The following is a 17,541-nucleotide window of genomic DNA, read 5'->3' as shown; positions in this document are numbered from 1 at the left end:
GCAAATGGTCGTTCCATTAGTAATGATGAATCTGACAAACCTACACAAAAGAAGAAGAAAAAAAAATGTACTTATTTTCTCTTTGGTTTTCTCTTGGAGGAAATTTTGGGAAAAACAGGAGACTCCTTGATTCACTTCGGGAGAAAATTTCGGAAAACAAAGAGTATTAATGTGGAAACAAAGACCAGAAAATTTGAAAATGTAAGTAAGAAGAAAGAGGTATTATATACCTTTGATCTGCCATTGACTAGTGAGACTCGATTGTGAAAAAGAAGAACAAGAAGATCGTGATCTATGTAGATATGCAACTGAAAAAAGCCGGCGGAAAAAAATGAAACTGAAACCCTAAATGGGTAAACTAGGATTGTGTGTTTTTTAGATTAGTTTCCACTTCAAAGCAACTGGGCTTCTTTTATTTTTCCCGATAGATTTTATTTTTGGAAGATTGGTTTTAAAGTCGGCAGAGAATGCAGTCTTTCATCGATGCCGCCGCGCTCACTCACACAGCTGCTCTCTGCTCTTCCCTGTAAACAAACTTCTACCGAACCCTAGAACAGCTTAGTTAATTTATAAAATACCGAACCCTAGAATTGGTTGATTTACTAAAATACCCTTAGACTAGTTCCAAAGTTGCATCCCAATGTGCAGGCCCGGTTAATACAATTTCCACAGTTGGAATGTGAACTGCAGCACAGGGTACGGTTGATGATTACTTTGTCAGTTTAGATGCTGCTTCTTCATAGCAATATCGCAGCCTCCCCCACACCTGTATATTAGAGCACAAATCCGAATATGCAGCTTCTTGGTTGAAGTTTCGGAGAATTTGATTAAGCAAAGGAGGAGAAAGCAGTACAGCACTGTTGACATGATCATTATACGAATACCAGCAGTTGAAATTCCTTCACTAGCCCAGTATTATATGTTCAGAGCAACAAATAATTTCATTTTTCTCTGAACCAAAGACAGCTCAATAACTAGAAGAGTCCAAACCTTAACACAAACCTCAATAGTCAAAACAAATCAAGTGACTAACCTACTAGGCCCGTAATCTAAAATGTATCTTTGAGAATTGAACCCGGCAACTTGCTAATGCTATCCTCTGCCTCACTCGTATTATTTTGGCCCTGGAGTAGGTTTTAAGTTATAAAGAATTCTGTTCAAAATGAAAGAAAATTAAAATGTAATTCGGGGGAGACTATGTCTATCACATGATCAGAAGCTATCCCACTTTAGAGGTGGAGATGAGCGGGCAAATTTAACCACATGGGCTCATTTCTTCGGTCAAGTGATGAGTCTACTCTCTCAAAAGAAAATAAGATTTGTGTGGATGGGGTGAGGGAAGTAGAACTTTTTGTCCTAAACGTATCTTGAATTTGATCCCTTTTTCTGTTACTTCGCCCAAATGATTTCTGTCTAACTTGAAAGTAATCTAATGGCAGGGACTTCAATTGAATAATAGCTTCTGAACTGGTCTCAAATGATATCACATGGCGTTAATTGACCCTTCAAAAAAGATCCTAGCAGAGAAAGCAATGGAGCATCCCTACTTTGATGACTTAATAAAGATGGTCTAATCTATTCAACAATGTTTTTAACGCTTAACATTTACACCATTGCCATTATATATATTACTATCATCAGAAACCCAAAAACATACTATATAAACTAAACTAAATATTTTTGTAACAGACTAACAATAGATATTGCTCAGAAATTAATAATAAATATATATATTCTTTTTTACATATCTACCACCAATTTTAAACCTGCTGTAATTTTTTTACAGATCTATCCATATCCTAAAAACAAGATTCCAGCAAACCTATGTTTCACTTTGTTGTGGTGTTCTAACGGATACTTATTATGACAATTTTAAAAGATCTTCATCTCTCTTGTATTTGATCTCCAAACTATGTGTAAAGCTTCATATATTACTTTCATCGTAACTTGTTCCCATCTGATCTAGGAGACTGCAACTTTTGATCGGCAGAGATCTCCGGTGAATTGTCTTACCCTCAATGTCACCTCAGTCACTAACACAGTCGCACTGCTAGTCTTAATACTTTCTTAAAATATCTTATATCCGAAACCCTAGGGCTTTTTGATTTATACGAAAAAAATAGGTGAGTTACTAAACTGCCCATGAACTAGTTCAAATGCTGCAGCCGGACCGGTTATTCTAATTTCAACAGTTGAAATGTGAAACTGCAGCATAGGGTAAAATTGAAGACTACTTTGTCATTTTAAAGTGTATAAATATTGCGTCGTCATAACAAAATCTTAGCAGTTCGCAAACACCGGGAGTCTTTCCTATCACTTTGTAATATGTTGACCGGAGTGGATGGTAAAAAGCTAGAAAAAGAACAAAAAAAATCTCTTGAGGAAGGGTGTTATTCAAAGATATTTACGCATATACGTGATTTAATTCTGTTTTCAAAGTCTTTCGTATTTACATGAGAACAAAGAGATTCTACTAAGACCGGGAAAATAATCGATTTTAACTGGGTTACAGAAAAGATTTGTGCTTCAATTTTTGAGGTGGATTCATAGCTGCATCCGTAAAATGACGGGATATAGCGCGCAATATGCTGATGCAACTCCTCTCTAAGTACCCCACGCTTGTTGCCCATGGTTCAGTAAATGGTGGAAAGCCTTAATGTTTTAGTGACTATATGGATATTCCTGTGTTTTTTTTTTTGATCAGCAAAGAGTAACAATATATTAAGGCCCCTACCAGAGGTAAGCAAAACAAGCTCAAGAGCTACAACAAAAACAATCCAAGCAAGAGACATGCCTCTAGCAACCCGAATGGATATTGCTGTTATTACCTCTCTTTTTTTTTTTTTTTTTTCACTTCTTCATCAACTAATCCGTGCAGCTAAGAATTGAAGATTCAAAATCAATTCATAGCAGCTGATGATTATAGTATTTGACATTAGTTATGTGGGATGTACTTTTGAACCCCTGCTACCCTGAATAGTTTACACACCAAACCTAGTTTCTAACTCTACTTTGTCTTCTTATTCCCCGGCTCTGTTTTCCGTTTAAACCGGTAGGTAAAGTTGCTATGTATTGGCACCACGATATGAGGCTTATCCTCATCTGCAACCATAATCCTGTCTCACTGTACACAACACTACAGCAGTATAGTCTATAAAAGTTTTAATATCCGGGCCTCCACACTGGGCTGCAATGCAGCATTGTGATTAGCTCAAGGGCTTTTTAGTAAAACACACACATTTTCTTATAAAACCATCCAAACCCTAGAGTCTCAATAGAAGTTTGGAGAGTGGAGAAAGTGGAGAGAGACAACAAGTGTGACTGAGTGTGCCGTTTCCAAAATCAGATGGAAGGTTTACAGATACCATGGAGATTAAAGAAAAGAAATACTAAGATCTATGAAATTTTTATAATGACTTTTCCTCTTAAATATAACTTGTTTATGATCCGTGGATTTTGATATGAGTGGCGGCACTGTGTCTGAGGATGGACATCTGAAATGTGGATCTGATGTGAAAGATGAAGATATTCTATTCATAATCGTTAAATTAAAGAAGTTTATCCAATTGACTTTGGGTGGAGAATTCCAGTGTGTATCCTTATCTGATTCAAGTTTGTATGTACTTGTATTTTCGTTTCTTTAATTCTTTCACGAGATCTCTGTTCTTTATGGATTTTGTTTACTATACAAAAATTTAGTTTAGATCTATGTTCCGTTCTTTAATGCTGTTGGTGTTTTATGATAGTACAACATGAATCCGGATTCATCATGCCTTAACCTTCAAAAATAACGAGGTGAAACCGGATGCATCCTGATGTAAATTAAAACTAAGAAAAAATATTTGAAAATTGGTGGGATGAATTTTGTATATTGTAATCGGTTTCGTTCAAAGAATTGCATTGCCTTCAACAACATTTACAAATCTAAATTAAACATTTGTAACAGACTAAAAATAGATATTTCACAGAAATTCATAAATATAAACATTTTTAACAGACTAACAGTTAGAGATACTAATTTTATTTTTTTTACAGATCTACCCATTTCAACAAATTTCCAATATGGCATTTCAATGCTACTGTAGTTTTTTTTGTTGCAGATCTATCCTTCTGTAACTCCGGTGGCCGAGTCCCATTGATGCTAAACTGACCTGCAAGATCATAAGTTTTCACAACATAGATTTGAGAGGATAAGTCATTATGACAATTTTGAAAGATCTTTGTCTCTCTTCTATTTGATCTCCAAGCTATGTGTAAAGCTTCACACATATAACCAAAACTACTTTCATCATACCTTCCCATTTGATCTAGGAAACGGCGACTTCTAATCGGTAGAGAAACCCTGTTAATAGTCTTTCCCTCAACGCAGCCTCATTCACTCAGAATGCCTGTCTATACTCTTATTACTCTGTAAACAACTTCTTCTACCGAACCCTAAAGCCCTTGTTTATTTATAGGGAAAAGAATTGTGTGAGTTACTAAAACACCCTTGGACTAGTACCAATGTTGCTGCCGAATGTGCCGGCCCGGTTATTGAAATGATCTTTTAAATGAGAAAGTATGATATGTTCAGCGCAACAATCATTATTTTGTGAGCACATTGCACTGATGGAGCACCAGAGACCAGAAGGTAAGCTCGGTTTTAGCTCGGTGTTCCACACATCCCCGATTACAGGCATGTCAATTCAAGATTACAATTCAAGAAAACACCAGGGGGCACATCTCAATTCTGTTATTAAAAAACTTGTTTTGACATCCCATAAACATATCAATTTGTAATATATGGTGACTAGATGTGATCTCAAACGAAGCTAATATTCCTGGCATAAGTAAACCCACCTCTTTTGAATGTAGGTTCGGGTAAGATACTGTAAATGTAATAAATACATTTCTTACTATCACACTGGCAACTACAAAAAAAAAAAAAAAAAAAAAAAAAAAAAAAAAAAAAAAAAAAAAAAAAAAAAAAAAAAAATGCAGAATCTTTACTGAAAAATCCACGTTCACAAATGTGATGGTTTAAAGTGTTAGAGAGCCGCCATTCTCATTTTAGTTATGATTGATATACTCTTATAGCAGTATCAACCGACACAACTTAGAAAATGAATAATTGATCGCATGTATTCCGGGGTTCGAAGACAATGCTCGTGATTGAAATGGGATCCTCGATGAGAGAATGACATGGTTTTGATCCAGATATGAATACAAGTAGAGATTCCAAAGCCTAAATCAATTGAATCTGAAATAATAGATCTACACTTGTAGATACTACTACTGATGATGACAATAACCTTAATACTCCCGGCCTCCACTACTATCTCAATAGAACCGGTTTAGGATCTTATAACAACACCGGGAAACTACTGCACTAATCAAATGAAGCTACGTACAACGGCTTCAATCATTCGTCCAACGCACGAAGTAAATTAATTTCCTGATAAGTAAAACCGAAATGTCGTACATGGACAATGAGAATCATACTCACAACTTGTTCACCAAAAACCACAATTTTTTTTACAGGTATGCATATCAAAATAATTTTGCAAGGATGCAACTAATGAACCTGCACGTGTTAAAATTCTCCTTAACAACAGGATGTCCTTGCAATGCATACCATAGAAACTACAGTTTTACTATTTGGGCTAAACATTAATGATTATGAACTTCACCTTCGGCATTGCTTATACCATAGAAACAAAAGTTTCAATGTATACCCGTGCATGAAGTGTTTACATTGCATGACCAAATAACTTATGAACATATCTAATCCTAGCTAATCCAAGGTAAATTGGTTCGTGCTTTTGTAACTACGGGAAATTCATAGCTACACCCACAATTGTATCCATTGTTCTTCACTCATAATTATTTGGTTTACATAGACTCCATTAAAGAGTTTTTTGGGAGCTCTACAACTAGTTTTTGGGGAAGAAGAAGATAAGGATAAAATAAAATTTGATCCCTTTCTCTCTCTTAGATATTTTCTTAAGTAGTAGAGAGTAGAAATGAATTGAAAAATATAACCTTTACTTACAAATTAAGGAAACTAAGCTAAGATACTATGTTGACTATCCTAGGGATGTTATACTATTTCGGCCTTCATTTGGCACCACATGTCGAGCATGGTTTTTGGTATCTACATTCTGCCCTTTTTTCCTTGAGCATGGCTTGAAGAGCAATCCTCAAGGAAAAATCCGTTTTGGTGTAGTTCTTATAGCGAGACGTGTGGTGCTTGAGTGGATGACTTTGATCTTTGTTGTTGAAGGGATGAGCGAAAGAATAATAACTTGAAAAGTATATACTTGCCTCTTATTCTTTCGCGAAGTTCTGAAGCTTAATTGTTGTATAGAAGCACCCTTCCTTGATCTTGTTGTTATCGATCATGAGTTGTTGTTGGATCCATTCATTGCTTCGCTTTGATTTTGCCCTTGTACGTTTTTTCTTTGTGAGATATCTTCGTCAATGCTACCCCTTTTCTTTAGGGAAAATAATGCTGCAATCTCGTCTTGCCTCTACTATTTTGTCTTGTTACGTGTAATGAGCTCGGGTTTGCTTGGTCCACTTCTTGCACATTTATTCATCATTTCCAGCGGCCCCGTCCATTATATTGCCTTTCCCTTGCCGAGATATTGCTCGTTGTTCCACTCGATGTTCCCCTTTTGTTGATTGTCATTGACCGCTGAGTCCGATATTCCTCAACACGTCTTTATAGTCTTTAATTACGTACATGTTCAATCCCTACTTCGTTGGATTTATAGTCTTCACCTGGTGGCCTCCGTCTTTGTCACCTCGCGGCTTTCGATCTCTTCGCAGTGACCCTTCCTGCTTTCGGTCAGTCCGCCTTAGCTCTCCTTTTGGTGTTGTTTCCAACCCTGCACGGGTTTAGGGTGGCTGGCACGCCTTCCTCCTTTGTCCATTGCGACTTATCTTGCCTCTACGAGCATCCCACTTGTACCTCAATCTTCGTGGCTCATGTAGGATTTCCCGATCCACAGTCCCTCTTCTTGTCTCGCCAGTGCTTCTTTCTCGCTTATTGCGTTTCCTCTCATCCTCGCACTTTCTTCCTTCTTCGCGTCTTAGACTATGATTTTGATATCTCTCCTCCACTAGTAGCCTTTTCCTCTGAATTCCTCGTTCGTCTTCTACCTCGTAATATTTGTAAGGTCCTTCCCTCGATATAGGATCCGTTTTCGGGACAAAGTCGTTATCGTTTCTGAATTTGCATCTCCTTCTTTCGAGATACCCATCACCACTTTGTTGCTGCGTTAATGCTCTTGTTGTGTCATCCGGTCGCCTCATTTTTCCATTCCAGCTTGCTTTTCCGGTTGGTATCCTCGTCAGCATCCTCCTTCTCCACCTCTCCTCGATTCGTCCCCTCCTCCGTGATAGCCCCGGCTTTCATGATTCAGACAGGTTCCTTCATGGATTCAGCTTCTTCGCTCGGCTTGTTCTTTCGTCATCTTATAGTTTCTTGTCCTTCCCCTTCCACTGATGTCTTTCCTTCTCTCCGGGCCTCCAACCGCTTGCTCCTTCTCCAAACCTTGGTCCTTGGTTGTTTCTTTGCTTGTATCCCGCGTTATTACTTCGTGGAACATGATTCCTTCGTCTTGACTCCTCATGTCTCAGATTTTGATCAGCTTCATTTGGTCCAAGACCTCCTGGTTCAATTTTCTTCATTTTCTGCGCGACGGTTGCCTCTCACTTTGTCAGGCCTTCATTCTCCTCATCGAAGATCTTCCTCGTGTCTCCGATTTATTTCGCGTTGCCTTTCGTTTTCTTGTCTCCTTTCATCTTCGTATCTTTGATCTTCCCATCTTGTTATTTCCATCGCCCTTCTCAGATCCTTTTCTTCGTTGTCGTCTCTTCGTTGCCTCCTTCTTTGCCTTCCTCCGTCGTCCTCGCGAGCATATCTCCTTTGTCGTGAGCATATCTCCCTTGTCCATTATATGTGTGCCTCCTTTTGCTTCGGTGGGTGAAGGAACTTTAGCTATCCAAAGCAAAATTAATATGATGCTCCTTTGTTGCCTCCGCCCTTGTTTTTTTTAGCGCCTTATGTTCGTTAAGCTTTGAAGATATTGGTCTCGCTTCGTGTTGTTTTTGGTTCCTCTTTGCATGGTTTTGGTTCTTCGTTCGTCCATTGATCTTCGCATTGTTCCTTGCGTGCCCATTTTCTTTTCCTCATCAATTTATATTTTGCTCTAGGTTCGCTCCATCCACGACTTCTTTCAACTTTAGCTCTTGCATTGCATCACTTTATTGCCTCCAAGTCTATTTTATTTTATTTCATTTGATGTTCTTTCTTTCTTTTTCCTCTTGAACATATTTTGTTTCCCTTGCTGCTCTACGAGGTCTTATTGCGCCTCCTAGTTAAGGTGTTATTGCGCCCCACCCTGTCATTAAGGGTCTTAAGTCGACGAAGTCTCAGGCGCTCGTTATCTTGCGAATAACGATCCATCAACCTCGCCTTAACATTCTATATTGAGGTCTTACTTCGCGACAATACGACAGGCCTAATTATTCCCATGAATAATAGCCTCATGATATTGCCGTCTTTTTTGGTCACCCAACTCCCTAATCTGGAGGGTGCCGTCCCTTTATGTTCCCCCTGATTTCCCCTTCAAGGAGGTTAACCCTAACATGCATGTTGGTCTCCTCCCATCCGGTTATTACGACAGTCAGTTGTTTTCGTGACTTCTTATCCCTTTCGTCGATGTGGCTATTGGTTACGAAGTCACACCCTAAGTGAGGTTTCTTTGGGACCGAGTGCATCGTAGCCAAGACTTGCCAGACGGACATGTCCGGTAACGCTCCAGACGTCCCAGGCATCCGCAGCTCAACCGAATACGTCGGCGCCTTGGTCATATTTCTGCACCCCTTACCGAAGGCCATCAAAAAAGGGACCCTCAGCGGATAGGTCTTATCATTTCCCCTAGCTTTCTGTCTGAGAGTTGTTCACGACGCGCGTTAGGACTTTGCCTCTTACACTTTCGTGCGGACTAGGGTGCATGCCCAGCCTTCCTAGGCGAAGGTTTTGAGGTTTCTCTTAAACCGTTTCGTGGATCTTATTTGCCTCCTAATGTGAGGTCTTACTTGCTTGTTTTGAGATCTCATTTTGCCCGATTAATAACTTCTAGGTGCTGGTCTTATTTGCCTCCCTACATCGATGATTTATCATATCGACGGATTTGCGCGTTTTCTTTTTGGAACTTCCATCATCCTTTCCCCATATACGTCAATGATTTATCACATCGACGGTTTTGCGTGTTTCCTTTTTGGTATTGCGATCATCCTTTCTTCCACTTCCTTGTATTCTTCGGGTCATAATGAAGTTATTTGACGAAATGTAATTACTATTTCATCTTTCCTTGTTTGCACGAATCGTCCTCTTTATTTGATTCCGTCGTCCTTATAGTCATTCTCTCCCATCTCTTCGTGAGGTGATTCCGTCGTCCTCATTGATTGAATTCGCCCCTTTCCGTCGTCTTCCCTTTCATCATCTTTGCCCTTTTAGGTTGGCTTTAGCTTCGCTATAACTATCAACTTCGCAGGGGTGATCGCCTTGTTTAGTCCTTGGATACTCGTTACCGATCATCGTGAACCGAGACCTTGACGCTCCACATAGCGTAGCTTCCATCATTGACCCATATGATTGCTCTAGCCTTTCCTTCGCCTCTCATCTTACCATCTTCTTCTTTGGTTGATTTCTTCCGTAAATCACCACTCTCCTTTGTTTGCTCCTGGAGTAGCCGGAGGTTTCCCTCGTCTTGCAAACTTGTCTTTGGATAATGGTATTCCGATAAAACGATCTTTGCTTCGTTATACTCCACTCCTGACGAAGCGCGCCTTCTTTCACTCTCCGTTTGCTTGTTAACTAACTTACCTCGCTGGAAGCTTTGCCGAAGTAATCTTCTTAAATATCTCTTCTTCTCTAACTGATCTTTTCCGAAACAGTCATCAACGGTTTGAGGAGCTCGGTTTTCTTTCGTCGTCACGCTTCTATTTATCCTCATATTTTCCGTGATTCATGCTTGGTTTCTTTGCCGTTTGCTTCCAAGATGGCGTTTCTCCTAAGTTGGTTAGGCTGACGATGTGATAACGCTTTACTTCATCATCTTTGCTATCTTCTGTGTGTCCTTGCATGTTGGAATTTTCCGCGACTATCTTCTGTGGGCTCTGATTTCCTCCTTTCATTTTGCTGGAGTTGACGAACCGGGTCCGAATTAATGTGTTCTCTAGTTCGTTCGGCTGCATCAACTTCGTTGGCATTACTTAGTTGCCTTACTTCGTCGGCTTTACGTCGTCGGCTTTACTTCGTCGGCTTTACGTCGTCGGCTTTACTTCGTAAATTTAAAATCAAATTTACTTGCCCCTGCAACAAATTTTAAAATCAAAGATAAACAGGAAGGAATACTCCCTTTTACCCGTCGTCCTCTTCTTGTTCTTCACGAAGTCCAGCTTTGGCCTTCTTTCATCAAATCATAACTGATTACCCGTCGTCCCGGCTTCGGCCTTCTTTCATCAAATCATAACTGATTACCCGTCGTCCCAGCTTTTTCCTTCTTTCATCAAATCATAATTGATTACCCGTCGTCCCCTTCTTGTTCTTCACGAAGTCCGGCTTTAATCCCGCGAGATAAATATTCACGAAAGCCCACTTCTGTCCACGAAGTAAATGTGTTTATGAAGCAAATGCTTCCACGAAGTATCACTGTTCCATGAAACTCTCGAGCTCAATCTCCTCGGTTTCATGGTCTCAATCGCCAGAAGCACATATACCACCATCTTCCATTCTCGTCTTCCACCAATAGCTTCTCACTGATTAACATCGCAGCTGCCATCCGCCAACATCTTTTTTATCCAAAGCTCGTCCCCACTAAGCACCATCTCTCTTCCACGAAAGCATTGATCATCACTTCTGCCAGCATCAGTTCGTCATCGACAGCAACACTCCTTCCCCGAGTTCTTTCAATAATTCCAGCTCGAGCGGAGCTCATTCGCAGCTCCATCGACCTGCAGTTGAGTTCTTCTCTTGATATTCTTCTCGTCGATCATTCTGGCGAGATGATATGTTGACGAGATTCACTTGCTCATTGCGTCTTTCCCTTTGCTAAGAGTTACAAGTTGGTCTGCTTCGTTGATGGGTATGTTGGCGAGATTCAACTCTTCTTCTTCGATGATGTACTTCGCTGCTGGATCCTTTGTGAACTCGTCGCTTTATTGATGTGATACCTCCATTCATCTCCGTCACCGATTCTATACTCCGATTGCCACGAGCTGGTTGCTTTGTCTTCGCCGGTTGAGCCTTTCCGAAGTAGATTTCGTCCTCGTTCTCGTGAGTTATTATCTTCGTAGAGCTTATTGATTCACTTATACTCATATTTCGTCACCGTGTACGAACCAAACTCGACTACTGTGTTCTTCTTCTTCGTTGGTGCTAGTTGGATAATTGACTGATGAACCTTCACCGGGCTTCGTCATTGGGTCTCAATTCTTTTGATGGCCCCGGTTTATCTGCTTTGTCTCCACAAGTTGTTACTCCTCCGAAGAAGGTTTTGAAAGCTCCTTACAACACTTAGCTATGCAGTCTCGACCCTCCTCGTTAACTACCACAAACGAGAGTTTGGTACTGACTATTCTTTGTCACACTACAATAAGCATCAACGGGAGAAGTTAGATCTACAAATATCAATAACCAGAACTCGTTTTGAATCGAGTTTTAAAGCTTTTCCAAAATTTTCTTTTATAAATCATTAGATCTGAAAGCAAATAGTAATAAGAGAAATGAGGGGTTAAGAAAGAGGATTTTTTTTCTTGATCTATTGTTGACTGAGATCTCACAGATCTTTTATTATGCCGGTGCTTAATATATGTTGTCTGAAGATGCAAATCTTCATTCAATCTTCCGTTTTTGCCCCTTAATCTTTGAGATCCGGTGAAATCTGCTGCTAACAGTAACCAAACTTCACTGGAACTCTCTTCAATCAACAAAATCAGGTATAGTTCCATGTTTCTAGTGCCAAAATGTAAGTACGGAAAATCCATAGCTACACCCATACTTGTATTCATTGTTCTTCACTCATAATTATTTGGTTTACATAGACTCCATTAAAGAGTTTTTTGGGATCTCTAGATTTAGTTTTTGGGGAAGAAGAAGATAAGGATAAAATAAAATTTGATCCCTTTCTCTCTCTTAGATATTTTCTTAAGTAGTAGAAAGTAGAAATGAATTTGCAAATATAACTTTTACTTACAAACTAAGGAAACTAAGCTAAAATACTATGTTGACTATCCTAGGGATGTTATACTACTTCGTCCTTCATTTGGCGCCACATGTCGAGCATGGTTTTTGGTATCTACAGCTTTCACCATCCCCACACGAAGCATATACAATTCTTATTTCCTAATAAGCAAAAGCGGAAAGTCCTATGTAGAGTAGTCTGCAATGCGAGTCAACTCGGAGCAACGAATTTTCAAGGATCGGGGTCAGAAACTCATGGTGATCATCATGCTTGGACGATAGTTACTTGTAAGAAATCTAGACTTTCGAAAAGGAAGAATGTTGCTAGCATATCTTCTAAGGCTGGTTGCCAAGTGGAAGCAAAAATCTTTTCATTGGAAGTGGGTTATGGTATTCAGAAAGGTCTGTTCCTTGTTAGGGAGCAAAAACGCTCTTACTTTTCATCCATTTGGGTCAGTGCTCTGGCTTTAGACTGGATCATATCCAAGTTTTCATAAGAAGCTTCTTGTGTTTGGTGTTGACCTAATTACTGGCACTTTCATGAATCTTCTGAATGGCTAGTTATTAGTAGAGGGAAGAACAATTATGGTGAGTTCTTAAAGTTGATGGGGCCTAATAAAAATGGGGGTAACATATATCTTTTTTTTCCGGCTGGAAAATACTGTGTGGGTTGGCTGAAATGGGTCAACTTTGTTAAAAGTATTACATGTTCTGCTATCAAGGTAGTTCCTCCATCAATTGCTTGTCCTAAAACTCCGATCCTGGCTTTTCTGGGGCTGAATTATTGCCTGAAAACTTGGAGGTAAGCTCTGTCAACTGGAACCAAATGGTCGTTCTTAAATTAAACAAAGCAATCTGCTCATGGAATGAAATCGGAGCAGAGTTGGGGTTGTTCTTAAATTGTTTGGAGGACTTTGATTTCCACCACTACAAAAATACTGAGTTTTAGTGACGCCAAAGAGGCGTGGCAAATGATCAAAAATCCGTGGCAGAAGATAACTTGCCACGGCTGGCATGCCGTAACAAATAGTCTAGTGGCTAATTCTATTTGCCACGTAGCTAGCCACGGTTTTTCACCCCGTATCTAATAATGTTAGATTACTTACCACGCGTCCCATCGTGGAAAATTATCAGTTGGATGTCACGCGTATTGGGGTTTTAGCCACGGTTTTATCCACTGCTTTAGCCACGGTTTCTCTTGCTTCAAGATCATTTGCCACAGGTTTTGCTGTAGCTGTTTAAGTGTGCATTTTTTGTTGCTAGCCACTAAGATTACTACTAGCGGAAATAAACAATATTTGTTTACACGACAACCATTCAAAATAAAACATCCATTCACTAAAAAAAACACATACTACAAGGTTATGTGATTGATTACATTCAACAAAAACAAATAAAAACTTAGTACTAAAGTATTTAGTACCAGATACAAGTTTCAAGAGAAGTTTTTTATTGAATATGGAATAACAAAATACATCAATTATCACTGATGGATTCCTTACTTCCAAAGTTAATCAACATATATCTTTCAGTGTAGCCTGAACTCAATATCTTTCAGTGTAACCTGCAAAATGTAAAATCAAATTTGATAACATAAAAGTAAAATAAAATATATTGCAAACACTTGCATATGCTTAATTTCTTATCTCTTTCAAATATAATGTGTGGTCTAAATTAACCACATCCATTTAGGATGATATAGAATCATAGGCACAACAATTCGACAAACTATATTCTCCCATGTACACCTATGGATTCAAATAAATACGAATATCCACCTATATATTTGAGCAAATACACCTAGTTATCCATAAATACAGTCCTTGGCAGAAAAAACGCAATGAAATCAGTAGTCCGAATCCTGTACACCTAGTTCAAAATTTCCTCATATAGAATATCATATATATGTCATCCATTGGTGTATGCAAATATTAAAGATCGTCGGCAACATCTCTGGCTAATGATCATGTAAATGTGTCCTGACGGCTAAAATCAAGAATGTGTCGGCAATTATCAATATAGTCCATGATGTTAACCCAGAGTCTAACTAAACAATTATGCCATTGTCTTTCTAATATGTTGCAGCAAGTGGAATATGTTTTGTCTTTTATAAGCAACTGTAATCTTATATGTTTAGTATAATATGTTGCAGCAAGTGGTGTAGAATTAGGCACAATCATTTGTACAAATAAAGCAGAAAAGCATTACCTTGGATCTGTGTGGTAGGATCAAAATTCTATGGCTCTGAATGTGGGAGGACACTCTACAAAACAAATAAAATTAAGAAATCTTATGAATATAGATAATACACTGCCAAAAATATTTATGGATATGTATATGCGCATACATACCCAACCAGCTAGTAGTAGCAAAAATACGTCATCTATCTGTTCATATATAATATGTCAAGATCCACATAAACATTATATATCCAAAATTATTGATGTTAGTTGTACCTCTATCACGTGGTTCACGAATGACTTTTTTCTAAGTGAATCATAAGTATCAATCCTTTCTGCCCATAGCTCTTTAAGTTCTTCAATCAAAGGTCTCAAGTATACATCAATACCAACCGTTCCCTGGACTACTTGGACCTGGTATCACTAGAGATTAGATGAAGTGAGGTTGTTTCATGCACAACCATATGCGCCTTTCTTTACCATCTCATGTCCTTGGCAGTTTTGGAAGACATACAAAGAACACAAAACTGAAGCCTAGGCTTTAACGGGAAATGGCGGAGTATCTTACGAGGAGTATTTTTCTTCTTCCCAGGTCTCATTATCTTCCACCTTGAAGTCCAGCAAATGTTGCACCTGTCCAATTTTGAGACATCCTTCCAAAATAACATGCCTTAAGAAGCCTGTTAAAATTCAGAACCGACAATCCAAATTTGTCCTTGCAACATCGAAGAAAACTTGAATTAATACCAAATACCACATGACATACATAACATACACATTCCAAATGGGAGCAATTAGATATTCAACAAATAATGAGAATCATATAATAAATCCAACTTTAAAGCTTAGGTCATGCCTAGCATGTCTACTAGAAACAACTTACTCATATTCATGGTTCTGCACAATCGTCAGAACATAATTAATACGAATAGCCTGGCTATCATTCCTATAAACTTGTATCTTATCTTCTAGAGTATGCAAAAGTGGTTTTCTTTATTTAATGATATTTATTATGGTTGTGTATATACAACAGTGTACGAAGTAAACAATATTGATCAAAGTAGTGCATAGGTACATTTTGTCTTCATAAGCAATCTGACTTAATACATGGAATTATAGTACTAATCAAGCTCAATCACTAGAAAACAACTATTTCAACCACCAAGACATTGTAACTTGCAGTCACTCCAAATATCTTGGATATTGGAGTTTCTTCATTCCACATCCACAAAACCAAGTGAAAAGCAGAGAATCGGTATTACTTCAACGGAATTAATCAACTAGAAGCAAATAAATCCTAAATCCTAATGACCAGTTAATCTTGTTTCACTAATCACGATAGAAGTCTGCAATAAAACTAACACAATATCAATATGATTTCAGGAACTGCAATCTAGTATACGAATGAAAAAACTGATCCCTCAACTTTAAACATGTTCAAGAAAAACCAAAATTTTCTTAGATCTGAACTTGTGATATTAATTACCAACCAAAACTCAAAACCAAACAGAAATATATTCGGTGCTGCTAATCTTTATCTTCTTAGGAGGACACAAAATTATGAAAAATGAACAAGACGTACAACACAGTACTAGTGCACTTTCCTTTCATAATTGAACCAACTAATTAAGGGAAAAAAATACTCTTGAACAAAAGAACTACATGATCAGTTTCTTTTAGATCTCTTTGTATAAACATATATAGATCTAAATTTGGTGAAAAGAAGATGATATTTTCGTAGGAATATAAGATGCGTAGATGAAGTAAAGGAAGAGTGAATACTAATACACAAGAAGAGATTTTGCCATGACTCTTAAAAAAAAAGCCATGGTTTTTTCTTCATTTGTAGAGAGATATCAGACAGAAAAACACTTACATAAATTCTTTATGATTAAGCCAACAACTTGCCATCAAACAACTGGATTCATAAGAATGGAGGCCTTAATACACATCCAGATACTTACTGGAAGCAAAATTATTCTGAAGGAATAACCAAAAGTAGTAATTGACTATCCTAGAAAGACATGGATACCAGGTTTTAACTGGAATTTTATAAATTAAAATCAAACTTTAGATCTAAAAAAAAACTCAAAACACATGACATTCGCACCAGGAAATCAGAGGAACAAGTAATCAAATTTCTTACCAACTTGGGGAGATATAATTTGAGCCAAATCGATGAATTCTTAGAAGAAATCGATGCATATCCTTACTTCAAATCTGACCAAATATCAGAAAATTATTCAAATTAACGAAGATAAAAACAATGAACCAGTGTATAAAATTGAAGATTGATACACAATTAGATTGATTCATACAAAATGAAATACCCTAGATTTAGAAAATCAAAACAATAAGACCTAATCCTACACAAACCCCAACTTACTTGAAAGATTGTCTTCTCTTTATAGGCAGTTCCGAAATATTGATTATTTTTTTTTCGTTTTAATAATCATCATCGAAGAAACAGGGTTACAGGGGAGTTGAGGGGGGAACTGGGGAGTATTTCTGTTCGGTTAAGAACTTTGCGGATTATAATTTAGACACCATTAGCTATGTCACTATATTTTCTATCTCGAAGCAAAAGGCCCACAACACCCACGGCCCACACTATCGTCAGTAGTGGTCATTCGGCAGACTTATAACTTAGAAACCTGGACTCGTGGCAACTTCCCACCGGGCCGTAGCAAAAGAGTGACCTGTTTGCCACGACTACCAGTTTGGTGTGGCAAGATGTTACCAATAGCCACGAACATACAAATCCGTGGCAATATGGTCGTGGCTAAAAATCAGTATTTTTGTAGTGCACCCTTTCTCTGATAAAAGAGCTATGTTTCTAGTCAAGAATATAAAAGAGCGTGAAGCTCTCTTCAAAACGGTGGAATGGTTTAACAATGGTATCTCCTTTGTTTTTAAACCATGGGCTTCTAGTATGAATTTATTGAGTTCGGAAGAACTTAAGTACGAAAATGCTATCTGGGTGTCTGTTTTTGGAGTTCCATTTTCGTTATGGAATTCTAAAACGTTTGAAACTCTAGGAGAAAAATGTGGAGGTTTGATTGAAGTATCAAGTTCACTAAATTTGGTCTTGATCTATCAGCGGTAAAACTTTTTTTAAAGGACCAC

General features: G+C 38.2%; 1 long non-coding RNA gene across 1 annotated transcript; it reads right to left on the bottom strand.

The window, feature by feature from the left end:
* Positions 1–13,552: 13,552 nt before the first annotated feature.
* On the bottom strand, positions 13,553–16,939 carry LOC113357927. The gene is made up of 4 exons (XR_003364000.1): positions 16,802–16,939; positions 14,692–16,635; positions 14,444–14,498; positions 13,553–13,799 (listed from the first exon to the last, which is right to left on the bottom strand). It is a non-coding gene; the product is annotated as an uncharacterized LOC113357927 (long non-coding RNA).
* Positions 16,940–17,541: the final 602 nt, after the last annotated feature.

Source organism: Papaver somniferum, chromosome 3, assembly GCF_003573695.1.
Source record: "Papaver somniferum cultivar HN1 chromosome 3, ASM357369v1, whole genome shotgun sequence".
In the NCBI taxonomy this organism is placed as follows: Eukaryota; Viridiplantae; Streptophyta; class Magnoliopsida; order Ranunculales; family Papaveraceae; genus Papaver; species Papaver somniferum.
Note: the sequence above shows the minus strand (reverse complement) of the source record. Positions and strands in the feature narration are given on the sequence as shown.